Genomic DNA, 11759 nt, shown 5'->3' on the forward strand with positions numbered 1-11759 from the left:
ATACTTACTCATTTCCTGCTCTTGAAATAGGATTAGAAGAAAGGCAAAGTCGGCTCAAAACTTTTAAATGGTATAAAGAAAAGTTTCTTAAGAGTAACTAAAAGACAGAGTAATAAGGATCAGAACTAAACTTTCAGAACACTTCCTTTCTCCATACAATCTGACAATGTAAAGAGACAAAATCTAAAATTTTCTGTCAATTTTCCACCTCTAGAATAGTCTTTCTTCAGTTCACTTAGGGAAAGAACCTCCTCTTGTTAATGTTATGGAGACTTCTCCACAAGAAAACAATTATCTCATGGCTTTTCTTTTCCATGAATAGCAGCCACTAGGAAAAATCTGCAATTGTGAAATCTCTCCCATTTTTTCACAGATTTTCCCACAGCTGTGTTTAGGGGACATGTCAATTTAAGTGGTATTAGTTTAAAGATGTGCTGTTTAAGAGCAAAGGTTCTCTTCATCTCTTTCTGAAATCATCTTAATCTCTGGGAATAGAGATCTTCTTCTTCTCTCCCTGAGGGCACAGGGTCTCATCACTCTGCTCTCTTTGTCTGTTCAAACACCTCATGGCATCAAGCTACTTCAATATTTCCTTACTTTAGCATGGAGGCCTTTGCTGAACAAGTCATCTCCCCATATTTTTCAATGCCTTATAGGGAAAAAGAGAGTCTGATGTATCAATGACATCCTTCTCCATAGCTTTACCAGAGGATTTCAGCCCTGAGATCAAAGCATCTCCTCATCCCTCCCATCTGGGACTCAACTTCCTCTTCACTGACCTCGGTGTCTTCATGTTGCTCCTCTGCGTGCCTGCCCTGTGTCCTTTTCTCTCACTGGAGGGAGGATGGAAGCACTGGAAGGGTCAATATCTGCCCAGGGCCTGCAGATGGTTCCATGACCCCAGGCAGGCTTGGTGGCCAATTCTTATTTTTGCTGTGGTTCCTGGACATGAAGACCAGCTATTTTCCCCAGGAATGAAGGAATAGAGTGCCACTGTTTTAGGGGCAGATGAAAGGTGCCCACTAGAGGACAAGGCCAGCCAAAGCTGCCAGGTATTGTTCTGAGAGATACCTTTACAAATTGCAATTTTTTTTAGGGAAAGTACCACCAGGTCCTCACAGTATCACCATGGTCTCCATAGGAAGGGAACAAGCGAACCCCAATGTTCCAGGGGCTGTGGCTCATCCACCAGAGGCTAAGGCCAGCCAGATCAGATGGTGCTGGCAGATTTTGTCCTTGGACATAGGGAATTTCAGAGGTGGAATACCAGTTTCGGACCTGGTTGCCTGGAGGTGAAGGACAGTTCTTTTACACAGGAAGAAAAGTGTGGAACACCGGTGTTTCAGGGGCAGATGAAAGGCGGCTATCAGAGGCCAAGGGCAGCCAGACCTCTCTGTCCTGGTAGCTTTTGTCTGAAAGCAACCCTTGGATAAAGGAACTTTGGAGGTGGAACCAAAATTTTGGCCATTCCTGCATTGGTAAGAAGGACGGTTCTTTTCCATAGGAAGGAAAGCCCAGAGCCGCAGTGTTTCAAAGGCAGAGGAGGAGAGAGGTGGCTCCTGAGAGGCTGAGCCAGTCAGACCCGTTTGTCTTGGTAGCTTTCATCACTGAGAAATCTTTGGATCTAGGGAATTCTGGAGGAGGATTCCCAACTTTGGCCACCTGGTCAAGATGGATGGTTTTTCCCATAGGAAAGAAAAGCCCAGGTGAAGCCCAGGTGTTTTGGAAGAAGATGAGAGGTGGTCACCATAGGCCAAGAGAGTCAGACCTGTTTTTTCCTGGCACCTTTTATCTGGGGGAAATCCTTGTATATTCAGAATTTTGAAGGTGGAATCTCAGTTTTGGCCATGGGCACCTGGGCAGGAAGAAGAGTTCTTTTCATCAGCAAGGAAAGCACAGAGCCCCAGTGTTTCAAAGGCAGATAAGAATTAGCTCTTGGAAACCAAGGCCTGCCAGGCTTGTCTCTCCTGGAAGCTTTCACCTGGGAGAAATCCTTGGATATAGGGAATCCTGGAGGCGGATTCCCAACATTGGCCATGGGTGCCTGGATGTGAAAGGTGCTTTTTTCCCATAAGAAAGAAAAGCACAGGGTTCCAGTGTTTCAAAGGCAGATGAGAGGTGGCCCCTGGGTGGCCAAGGCAGCCAGATCTGTCTGTCCTCGCAGATTTTATCTGGGAACAATCTTTGCATAAAAGCAAAATAAGAGGAGGAATCCAAATGTTGGCCATGGGCACCTGGAGGAGAAGGACAGTTCTTTCCACAGGAAGGAGAGCACTGAGCCCCAGTGCTCCAGGGGCAGATGAGCAGCAGCCCTGGACATGCCAAGGTCAGCTGGACCTGTCAGGTGGCCCCCAGGTGGCCCAGCCAGCCAGGCCTTGATGCCTGGAGAGGCCACCTAGAGCAGAAGCTGGACAGTGTTACAGGAATAAAGTGGGGATTTATTCAAAAGGCCTTCAAAGGATTCACCTTGGGCAGTACAGGGGCCTGGCTGAGGGTACACCCAGGATGGACAACAGGTTTCCACACTTTTTATGTTCTGATTCATTTCCATATTGGGGTTAATTGTCCAATTACACCTTCAGGTTATGCAGTCCCACCCTCCCAGTCTGCTCTCTTCAATTCGCTGTTGTTTTCACTTTTTGGGCCTGAAGCTGCAGTGGTGTTCTTGGTTCTTGGGCTGTAAGAGGATTGTTTTGTCTGACTACACTGTGAAGAGAACTTGCTGACACTCTGCATGAAGTTCAGAGTTAAAGACTGATGCAGGACAGAATCTGGAAAATATGGAAGGTAAAACTTAAGGCATCAGCCTGTCCCATGTTCCCTTGGTTCCATGGGGACACACAGTGTCACAATGGCTCCTCCATGACACTCTGGGCTCCACATTGTCACCCTGGGCCCTTGGTTCCATGGGAGTTTCCCAATGGTTTCCTCTGATTCCACGAGGTCACCACAGTGTCCCAACTGACCCATGGCTCCATGAGGTTCCCCAGTGTCACCAGGGTGTCCTTGGACCTGCACTGTCACAACTGACCTATGGCTCCATGAGGTTCCCCAGTGTCACCAGGGTGTCCTTGGACCTGCACTGTCACAACTGACCCATGGCTCCATGAGGTTCCCCAGTGTCACCATGGTCGCTGTCAGAGGCTGGATGAGATCGATGTCCCGAGACACCTTGGGCTGAGCTGTCAATCAGTCACACAGCTGGGACAGTGTTAACCCAGCTCTGAACGCCCGAGCAATCAGAAGTCCCAGCTGGGGGGAGGCCCACGAAGGCCCAGGGGCGTAAAACCAAGGAGCACAAGGTCAGCTCCTGGTATGGACTCTGCCTCTCCTGGGGTTTGTGTCTCAGCCACACTGGAACCCCAGGAGCTGGGAGCCACATGTGTGTCTTTCTGTGGAGCTTCTGTCTTCCTGTCTCTGTCTCTCTTTCCTCTCCTTCTAATGCTCTTTATATGGAACATTTTTGGGTACCTGAACAACTTAAGTGTTTAAGGCTTTCCAGGCTAAATAGGCTAGTGAATGAAGTTACTGCTATGACAAGTGCTTTGTGTTGGATTGGTTTTGTATTAAATGCATTTCCAAAGTTTCTTGTTTTTTGTACTTTGCCAGTAAAATTTTGGGGGGTCCCGAATGGGCGCTGAGGGGCACTTGGGGATCCCGGAGGGTCTGGGGGACACTTGTGGGACAGATGGGGGCGGTACCGGGGCGGTTCTGTGGAGCGCGGGGCATGACGGGTGTTGTAGTCCCGGCCCCAATGGGGCTCTATTGGGCTGCGGGGCATGATGGGAGTTGTAGGCAAAAGAAAAGATGGCGCAGGCTCCAGGCACCGCCCCCAAAGCCATGATCGATCCCTGACGCTGATTGGTTGGAGGCTGCGATGGGCGGGAGTCACGACCAATGGGAGGCTGTGGAGGGAGGAACAGCCCATTCAACCCCTCCAGTCCCTCCCAGCACAGCCCAGTTCATCCCCAGTACAGCCCAGTACAGCCCCAGTGCCCCTCCAGTCCCTCCCAGCACAGCCCAGTTCATCCCCAGTACAGCCCAGTTCAGCCCCAGTGCCCTTAAAATCCCTCCCAGCACAGCCCACTTCATCCCCAGTACAGCCCAGTACAGCCTCAGTGCCCCTCCAGTCCCCCCCAGCACAGCCCAGTTCATCCCCAGTACAGCCCAGTACAGCCCCAGTGCTCCTCCAGTCCCCCCCATCACAGCCCAGTTCATCCCCAGTACAGCCCAGTACAGCCCCAGTGCCCCTCCAGTCCCTCCCAGCACAGCCCAGTCCCTCCCAATACACCTGAGTTCATTCCCAGGCCCTCCCAGTTCCCCCCAGTGCCATCCATATTCCGCTCCAGTGCCCCCCAGTTATCCCCACAGCGTTCCCGCCCATTGTGGGGCAGCGGCGCAGACGGAATGTCCTGCGGCCCAAATCCCTGCTCCTGCCACACAGTGCCCAGCCTTCTCCCCCTCCTCCTCCTCTCCCAGCACGGCACAAATTCCAGCTCGGTGGAGGCTTCCCCAGAGAGGGCTCCTGCTCCAGCCTGAGTGTCCCTGCAGAGGAACAGGGCATCTTTCAGGCACTTCCACAAGCTCAGGGTTCTTACTTCATGGGGAATCTGGGATGAAAATGGCCTTGTTAGGAAGGACAAAAGCGGAGGGAATGGGTTGGAAATTATTAGTAAAAATGTTCCATTGTACAGGGAAAGTTCACAAAATCATTCCCTGCTTTTTTCCTTTTCAGATTCTTTCAGCCATCCACTGAGAGGACCAGCTTGTTCTGGTGCTTTCCATGCACTGATTGTACTCTTGATTTATATCAGTGCTCGAGAGGTAGAAGCTTCTAAACTGAACACAGAAACAAACTCCCTCTGTCAGCCCATTTTCATCTTCTACATCACTTTCAAGATGTCCATGGGCATGTTGGAACGATTATCACACTGCTCTCCAGTTCTGGCTGCAGGCTCGGGAGATTCTTTCTCTGCATTCCCTGACAATTCCTGGGAGCCCGTCATGGTTTCTTAGGCTAGAGCAATAACAGTGAAAATCTCACCAATGCCACAACTGCCCAGCCCACAAGGAAAAGAAAGAACAAGCTATAAAGTTCTTCAAATATTTGTCCCACTTTTCTGCAAGAGTCGAGCTGCACACACGGTGTGGGAAGCCAAGAGAAGCTGCAGCTGGTGGCACATCTTGTGACAGAAACTGCTCAAAGCTTCCTCATTCTCCAGCAAAGGTTCTTGGAAAGAGCAAACAGGACTGTGGAGAAGATTCTGGGAAAACTGAAAGAGCTTTTAAGAAATGAAATGAAAATGGAAAGAAATAATCCAAGATGTTTTTCTCTGTTTATTTTTATGCTCCCCTTTTCCATCTTACACTACTTCCCCATCCCATTAATTGCAAATGGATCTCACTTCTAAGATCCACAATTTGGCAAGTTTTAGACACTCTAAAATAGCATGAGCTACACACATTTTACCTTCCCCTGTTTGTTTTTTTTGTTTTGTTTTTTTGGTTTTTTTGTTGGGTTTTTTTGGGGTTTTTTTTGGTTTTTTGGGTTTTTTTGGAAATCAATGATGGATAGGTAAGTGCAGTTCTTGGGTCAGGTACAAATTCAGCATTCAGGGAATGCGCCCCGATAGTGTTTAACCCTCAGCAGGGACAATGCACAGCAGCGGCCGAGAGGATTCCTGTGCCCCTGGGCAGGAGTCAGGACTCTGGATCTGGGCTGAACACGGCAAAGTTCCCGTGTTTGGACAGAGGAAGGGGCTGTCCCCGGGGCGCGCGGGGCTCGGCCGTGGGGCGAGCGGGGAACGGACACGCGGACAAACGGCCTCGGTGCTTCAGTTGCAGAGGCAGCGGCGGCGGCGGCGGCAGCAGCGGCGGCAGCAGCGGCAGCAAAAGCAGTTTTTCTCTTCTTTCTCTTTCTCTTCTTTCTCTCCGGCTGTGGGACACCTTCCTCTCGGTGTCCCTCACCCGCTGTCCCTCCCCTCTCCCCGCCTCCTTCTCCCCCATGCCGGGCCGGGCCATGCCCCCGGCCCGCCCCCGGCCCCGGGCGGGGCTGCCCCGTCCCCGCCCCCGCCCGCCCCGCCGCGGTCTCGCCTCCGCCCGGCTCTGGGCGTGCTGGCGGTGGCGCTGCTGGGCGGGCATCAGTGCCTGGGGCTGGGCCCTTTGGCTCCGCCTGGCCCGAGCCCGGCCCCGGCCCCGGCGCAGGCTCCGGCCCCGGCCCCGGCCCCGGCCCCGGCTCCTCCCGGGCCCTGCGGAGGACACACGCGGCACGGCCGCTGCCGCCTCCGCCGCGGCTTCCCCGGCCCGAGCTCCGCTGCTCAGCAGCGCAGCCGCCGGCCCCGAGCCTCCCGTGTCCCGTTCCCGAGACCGAAGGCCTGGGGATGGCCGGCCCGAGGCAGTTGAGGGGCGCTCGGGGGCCGCTCCTGGCCCCGGGCCGAGCGCTGACAGCCGCGTCCCGCCCGCAGGGAAGGCGCAGGAGGCGCTGCAGCAGCGCTACCGAGTGGGTTCGCTGCTGGGGCGCGGCGGCTTCGGCAGCGTCTTCGCAGCCACGCGGCTCTCGGACGGTGCCCCGGTGAGCGGTGAGCGGCGGGGCCGGTGGCGGGCGCAGGAGGAGGAGGAGGAGGAGGAGGAGGAGGATGGAGGAGGAAGGAGGAGGAAGAGAAGGAGGAGAAGGAGGAGGAGGAGGAGGCGGAGGAGGAGGAGGAGGAAGGAGGAAAAGGATGGGGCTCGGCAGGGCGGGCGGCGAGCTGAACCCGGTGGTGCCTTTGGTTTGCAGGTGGCCATCAAAAGGGTGCCACGGAACCGCGTCCGGCACTGGGACGAGCTGGTGAGTGAGCGGGGCCAGCGGGAACAGCCGGGCCGTGCCGGGTGGGGATGAGGCGAGGCCCGGCATGGGGGAAGCCACCAGGACCCCTCGATGGGGAGCGGGCGTGGGGCCAGCGCAGGGCGCAGAGCATCCCGGGCTGGCTGAGGGGTTCCCCAGCCCTGGCAGGACATCAGTCCCACTGGTGGCACCGTGGTCCTCCCGCAGCCCGACGGCACCAGCGCACCCCTGGAGATCGTGCTGCTGGACAAGGTGTCCACTGGCTTCCCTGGTGTGGTCCAGCTGCTGGAGTGGCTTGAGCTCCCCAACAACATCGTGATGGTGCTGGAGCGGCCGGAGCGGTCTCAGGACCTCCTGCATTTCATTCGGGCACGGAGGTTCCTGTCTGAAGAGGTGGCACGGCAGCTGTTCCGCCAGGTGCTGGAGGCCGTGCGGCACTGCACCAGCCGAGGGGTCCTGCACCGCGACATCAAACCAGAGAACATCCTGGTTGACCTGGCCACTGGCCAGGCAAAATTGATCGACTTTGGCTGTGGCACCTACCTGCAAGACACAGCCTACACTCACTTTGCAGGTGAGCCCGGGCAGGGGTGTGCTCCCGGTCCCGCCATCTCATGGCCCAACATCTCACAGGCCAAGCTGGGTGTGGCAGCGAGGATTCTCCCTTTTGCTGCCAGTCAGGGTACTGAGCCTTCCCCTGAGTTGCTTTTGAGCGGGGCTGGGTGGGGAGGCATCTTCCAGCCCCACTGGCAGCCTTTGCCCACCACTCTGCCTGGGGCTGGGGTTGGAGCAGCAGCAGCCAGCCCGACAAAAGCACCCGTGGGTGGGGGTAGCATAGGAGGGAGCCAGAACCAGTGCACCAGCCAGTTTGGTGTGCAGGTGAGAGGAAGGGCTTGGGCTGCTCCACTCACCTTGTTTGCCTTGGCTTCATAATATTTTTAGGGCACTGCAGGTAGGGAGGATAAGGAGATGATTTTTCCCCCAGCCCTGAGTGGGTTTTTGCTTTGCATGTCACGGTCAGGCCTTGCCGGGGCTTCTGCTGCCCTCTTCCAACACCAGTGGCTTCTTGTCCAGCCCTGAGTTTGTACACATGTCCCAGGTGCTGGCGAGAGTGCAGCAGTCGCCCTGTGTGCCACTGGGGCGGCCCCTGCACGCCCAGGGATGCTGGGGCCAGGCTCTGGAAGCAGCAGCATCCCCCTGATGAACTCCATCTGTATTCCACAGGAACACTGTCATACAGCCCCCCAGAATGGACCCACTTGGGCTGGTACCATGGCGAGGCAGCAACGATCTGGTCCCTGGGCATCCTGCTGCACCAGATGGTCTGCGGGCAGCACCCTTTCAGGAGGGGCCGGAAGATCAGCTGGGACCATCAGCTCTCGCTGCCACAGCGGCTCTCTCCAGGTGGATCCTCATCTCTGGCCACGGGGGAATACCAGTGCTGGGAGACAGCAGCAGCTTGTGAGCATCTCGCTCTGGCAGCCGCTGAGGAGGTGCCACATGTCCTGCTCTCCTGCTCTCCTCCACAACAGGGAATTGATGGGAAAGTTTAGGCACAGCTCTGAGCACAAAAGCAGCATGGCCTGGGCATGGGAAGAGTGGGGCAAAGCAGACAGGAGCCTTCTCTAGCTGACCGGTGGTTTCTGGTTTCTCTGCCCAGAGTGCCAAGTTCTTATCAGGTGGTGTTTATCCGTGCACTTCTTGGACAGACCTTCATTAGAAGACCTGTTCTATGATCCTTGGATACAGGATATTCACCTGCCATAGAAAAAGGGAGAGAGCCACATGCACACTTTGCTCCAGGGCCCTGGTAAGTTACAGGTCCACACATGCCCTGGCAATCAGAAGCAAGGAAACCCAGACTTTTTTCCCTGCCTGTATCAATGCACTGGGATTGTTGGGTGGGAACACGCAGCCTTGTGCTGGAGCTGAGCTGCTCTGCCCAGCTCTGGTGGCTGCCATCCGAGCTGGTTTTGTTTGTCCTGCTTCCCTGACAGCTGGGGCCCTGGGCAGAACCCTGACAGCCTGGTCTGACCCCCAGGGAAGGAGAAGGAGCCCTTGGAGAAGCTGTACCAGGTGGGGCTGCTGCTGCTGCTGGAGACAGCGACGAAAACATCAAGGATGACAACCTCTTCCTCAACCTGGCCACTGGCAGCTGAAGATGATGGACTTGTGGCACCGTCTTCAAAGCCAGGCTCCACAGCGAATTCGCAGATGAGTCCACAGCCGGGGAAATGCTCCCAGATTTGGGCATTGCTCAGACTGGCTGGGAACAAAAGTTTCTCCCTTTGCTGGGGCAGATGCAACTTCAGTCGGCTGCCCAGCTGCTTTTTGGCAGGGCTGGGGGCAGGGGCTGGGGTGGATACAAGATGGGAGTTGGCTCCTGGCCCTGCCAACAGCCCCCAGCACCCAGCATGGCCTGGGCTGAGGCTGGGGCTGGGGCTGGGGCAGCCAGCCCGGCACAGAGAAACCCCCATGGCGGGAGCAGAGGTGGGACTCCAGAACCTGTGCAGGGGCTGCTTTGCTTTGCAGGCAAGGAAGGGCTTGGGCTGCTCCACTGCCCTTGTTTGCTTTGGGATCACCGTTATTTTGGGGGGCAGTGCAGGAGGGAAGAGAGAAAGTGTGGCCTTCTCTCCCCCATGGGTGGGATTTTCCCTAGCATGTAGGGGTTGGGCCTTCCTCAGACCTCTGACAGAGATAAGAGTTTTTTTCTTGTTTCCCCTTGTCTCTAATCTCTTTTCAACAGTTTGTTGTTTGTTTTTCTAGAGGAAGCGTTCTATGTAAGGTCCAGTCGGGATTGGGAAGTGCCTGGGAGCAGCTGCAGCGTGGATGGGCCGTGCCCTTGGAGAAGGCTGAGGACATCGTTTGGGACCAGCTTTTCTCCCAGCGGAGGATGGCGTGAGGTGAGTCCCCGTCTGCTTGGCATGGTGGGATCAGAGCTTTTGGGAGACGGCAACAAGCACAAGGAGGCTCCTGCTCTGGGCAGCTGCTGAGGGCTGGATGTGCTGTGGCTGGCTGCAGGCTGGGAATGTCCTGCCCTCCTGCTCTGCTCCCAAAGGCAGCAGTGATGGGCAGCTCTGGGCACAGCTCTGGGCACGGCCAGCATGGCCTGGGCTCTGTGGGCAGCTGGGACAAGGGGACAGCAGCCTTCAGCTGACGGGTGGTTTCTGGTTTCTCTCCTTGCAGCCGGGCTCTGCGGGTGCTGAGGCTGCTCTGGGCTCTGCCAGGGCTCTGCTGGGCTCTGCCCCGGGCACAGCTGGGCTGGCTCTGCCCTCACATTGCTCTGACAGCTTTGCATCAGACGAGCCCGTTGGAGCACAGTGCCTGAGCTTTCTGCTTTGGCAGGTGAGTGAGACTCCCCTGCAGGCCAGGAGATTGCAGCTGGGGACACACATCCAATTGGCAAGGACCCAAACTCCCCATAGTCCCAGCTGAACCCCTGGATCTCCGCAGGAACGCCTGGATCTCCACTATTCATTCTTCATTTCTTTTTGGCTGCAAGTGTGCAGTTGCACTTTCTTCCTCCTCTAGAAGTGCCACGAGTGGGCCAAAGCTGGCAAGTGAGCCGTGTTCCTGAGGCAGTGCAGTCTGGAGCTGATGGATGGAGAATTGCCCTTCCCACTTCCAAACCAGAGCAAAAAGCCGTAAGTGGGATTTTTCATCCGTAAGAAACCCCTGACAATTTCAGAGGGAATGTTCAGCTCATTCCCAGAGTGAGAAGGAAGGTCATCTTCTAAAGGATTTGGGGTTTGACAGAGTTGAGATTCCCAGTCCTGCCTGGAGCTGGAAGGGCCCCAATCAATTTCCTATTGCTTCGACCACAATTTAAAAAAAAGAATGTTGGAAACAAACCCCAAAAACTGTAAAAAAGGCTGTTGAGGTCAGTAAGATGGATCCATGCCATCAGCACATTTACAATGCAAATAACTGAGTTCTCTTTTTAAAAAGATCATTTACCTCTTAATGCAAAGTTACAGAAGTTGTTTCTCTAACACTTGGATTTTATTTGTATCTTTTACAATTCATCTAATTGTATTTTTTTTCTTTTTCCTTTTTTTTTCTTTAAGCAGAGGTCCTGGCCCTCTTCCAGCCAAAAGGGAAAGGGCCCCACCAAGCCTTGTTACCCACAGACAACATGGTAAAGCTGAACACTAAAGGACCTTGGGGGCATTATTCTGGAATTAAAAAGTTGCCAGCTCCATGGACAACAGAATTATTGTTCCTAACCTGAATGACATTGAGCAAAAAGAATGAAGAACGGTGTCACTAAAGTACTACTGACGTTTGCCAAAACACCTCCAGAGTTTCACCAAGGGATCAGTCATCAAAATGTTTTGAAAATTTAAAGACCAAGGTAGCCAAAGCACACAGTGTCACTAATTGCTGGGTATGTTCTCAGCTGAAGCTGGGAGGAATGGGGTTCCCTTGGAGGGCCCACCCTGTGGGGTGGCCAGAACTCTGTCAATGGGCTCTGCCTCGTAACGGAGTCAATGAAGGGACAGTTAGAGAAACCTGTGCTGTGGGACACGGGATTACAACGATCCGTGTGACAAGATTCACTCAGATTTCCCGTCAGGAGAAACCAAACCCTGTTACAGTTATAGAGGCTACAGTGTCAGAAGATTTCTGTGCTTTACCATCACCCCCAATGTCAGTAGAACTTGGGGTGCTGCAGCTGGTCAGTGTCAGTGTCACACCGCTCCCAGCTGCAGGGCCCCCATTTAGGGTCCTTCAGCAACAACCACACGGAAGACTTAGGGCCCAGAGAACATTTTCCACCCAAAGAGTGCCTTGGGTTTCCGAAAGCAAAGGATTCTGGTTCACCCTGTGCCCCATGTGCGCTGCCCCATCCCGTGGAGTTGACATGAATGAGCTGAATGGATTATTAGAAGAGGTAGTAAATGATACTGTTGAAATGCCCATTAGCACATCCTAT

At 54.5% G+C, this 11759-nt stretch overlaps 1 long non-coding RNA gene across 1 annotated transcript; it reads left to right on the forward strand.

Moving 5' to 3' along the window:
• The first annotated feature begins 10324 nt into the window (after positions 1–10324).
• On the forward strand, positions 10325–11189 carry LOC140680610 (uncharacterized). Its single transcript, XR_012051968.1, has 2 exons — positions 10325–10467; positions 10894–11189. It is a non-coding gene; the product is annotated as an uncharacterized lncRNA (long non-coding RNA).
• The last annotated feature ends 570 nt before the right edge of the window (positions 11190–11759 follow it).

The sequence above is a fragment of the Taeniopygia guttata genome, chromosome 25, assembly GCF_048771995.1.
Source record: "Taeniopygia guttata chromosome 25, bTaeGut7.mat, whole genome shotgun sequence".
NCBI lineage: Eukaryota > Metazoa > Chordata > Aves > Passeriformes > Estrildidae > Taeniopygia > Taeniopygia guttata.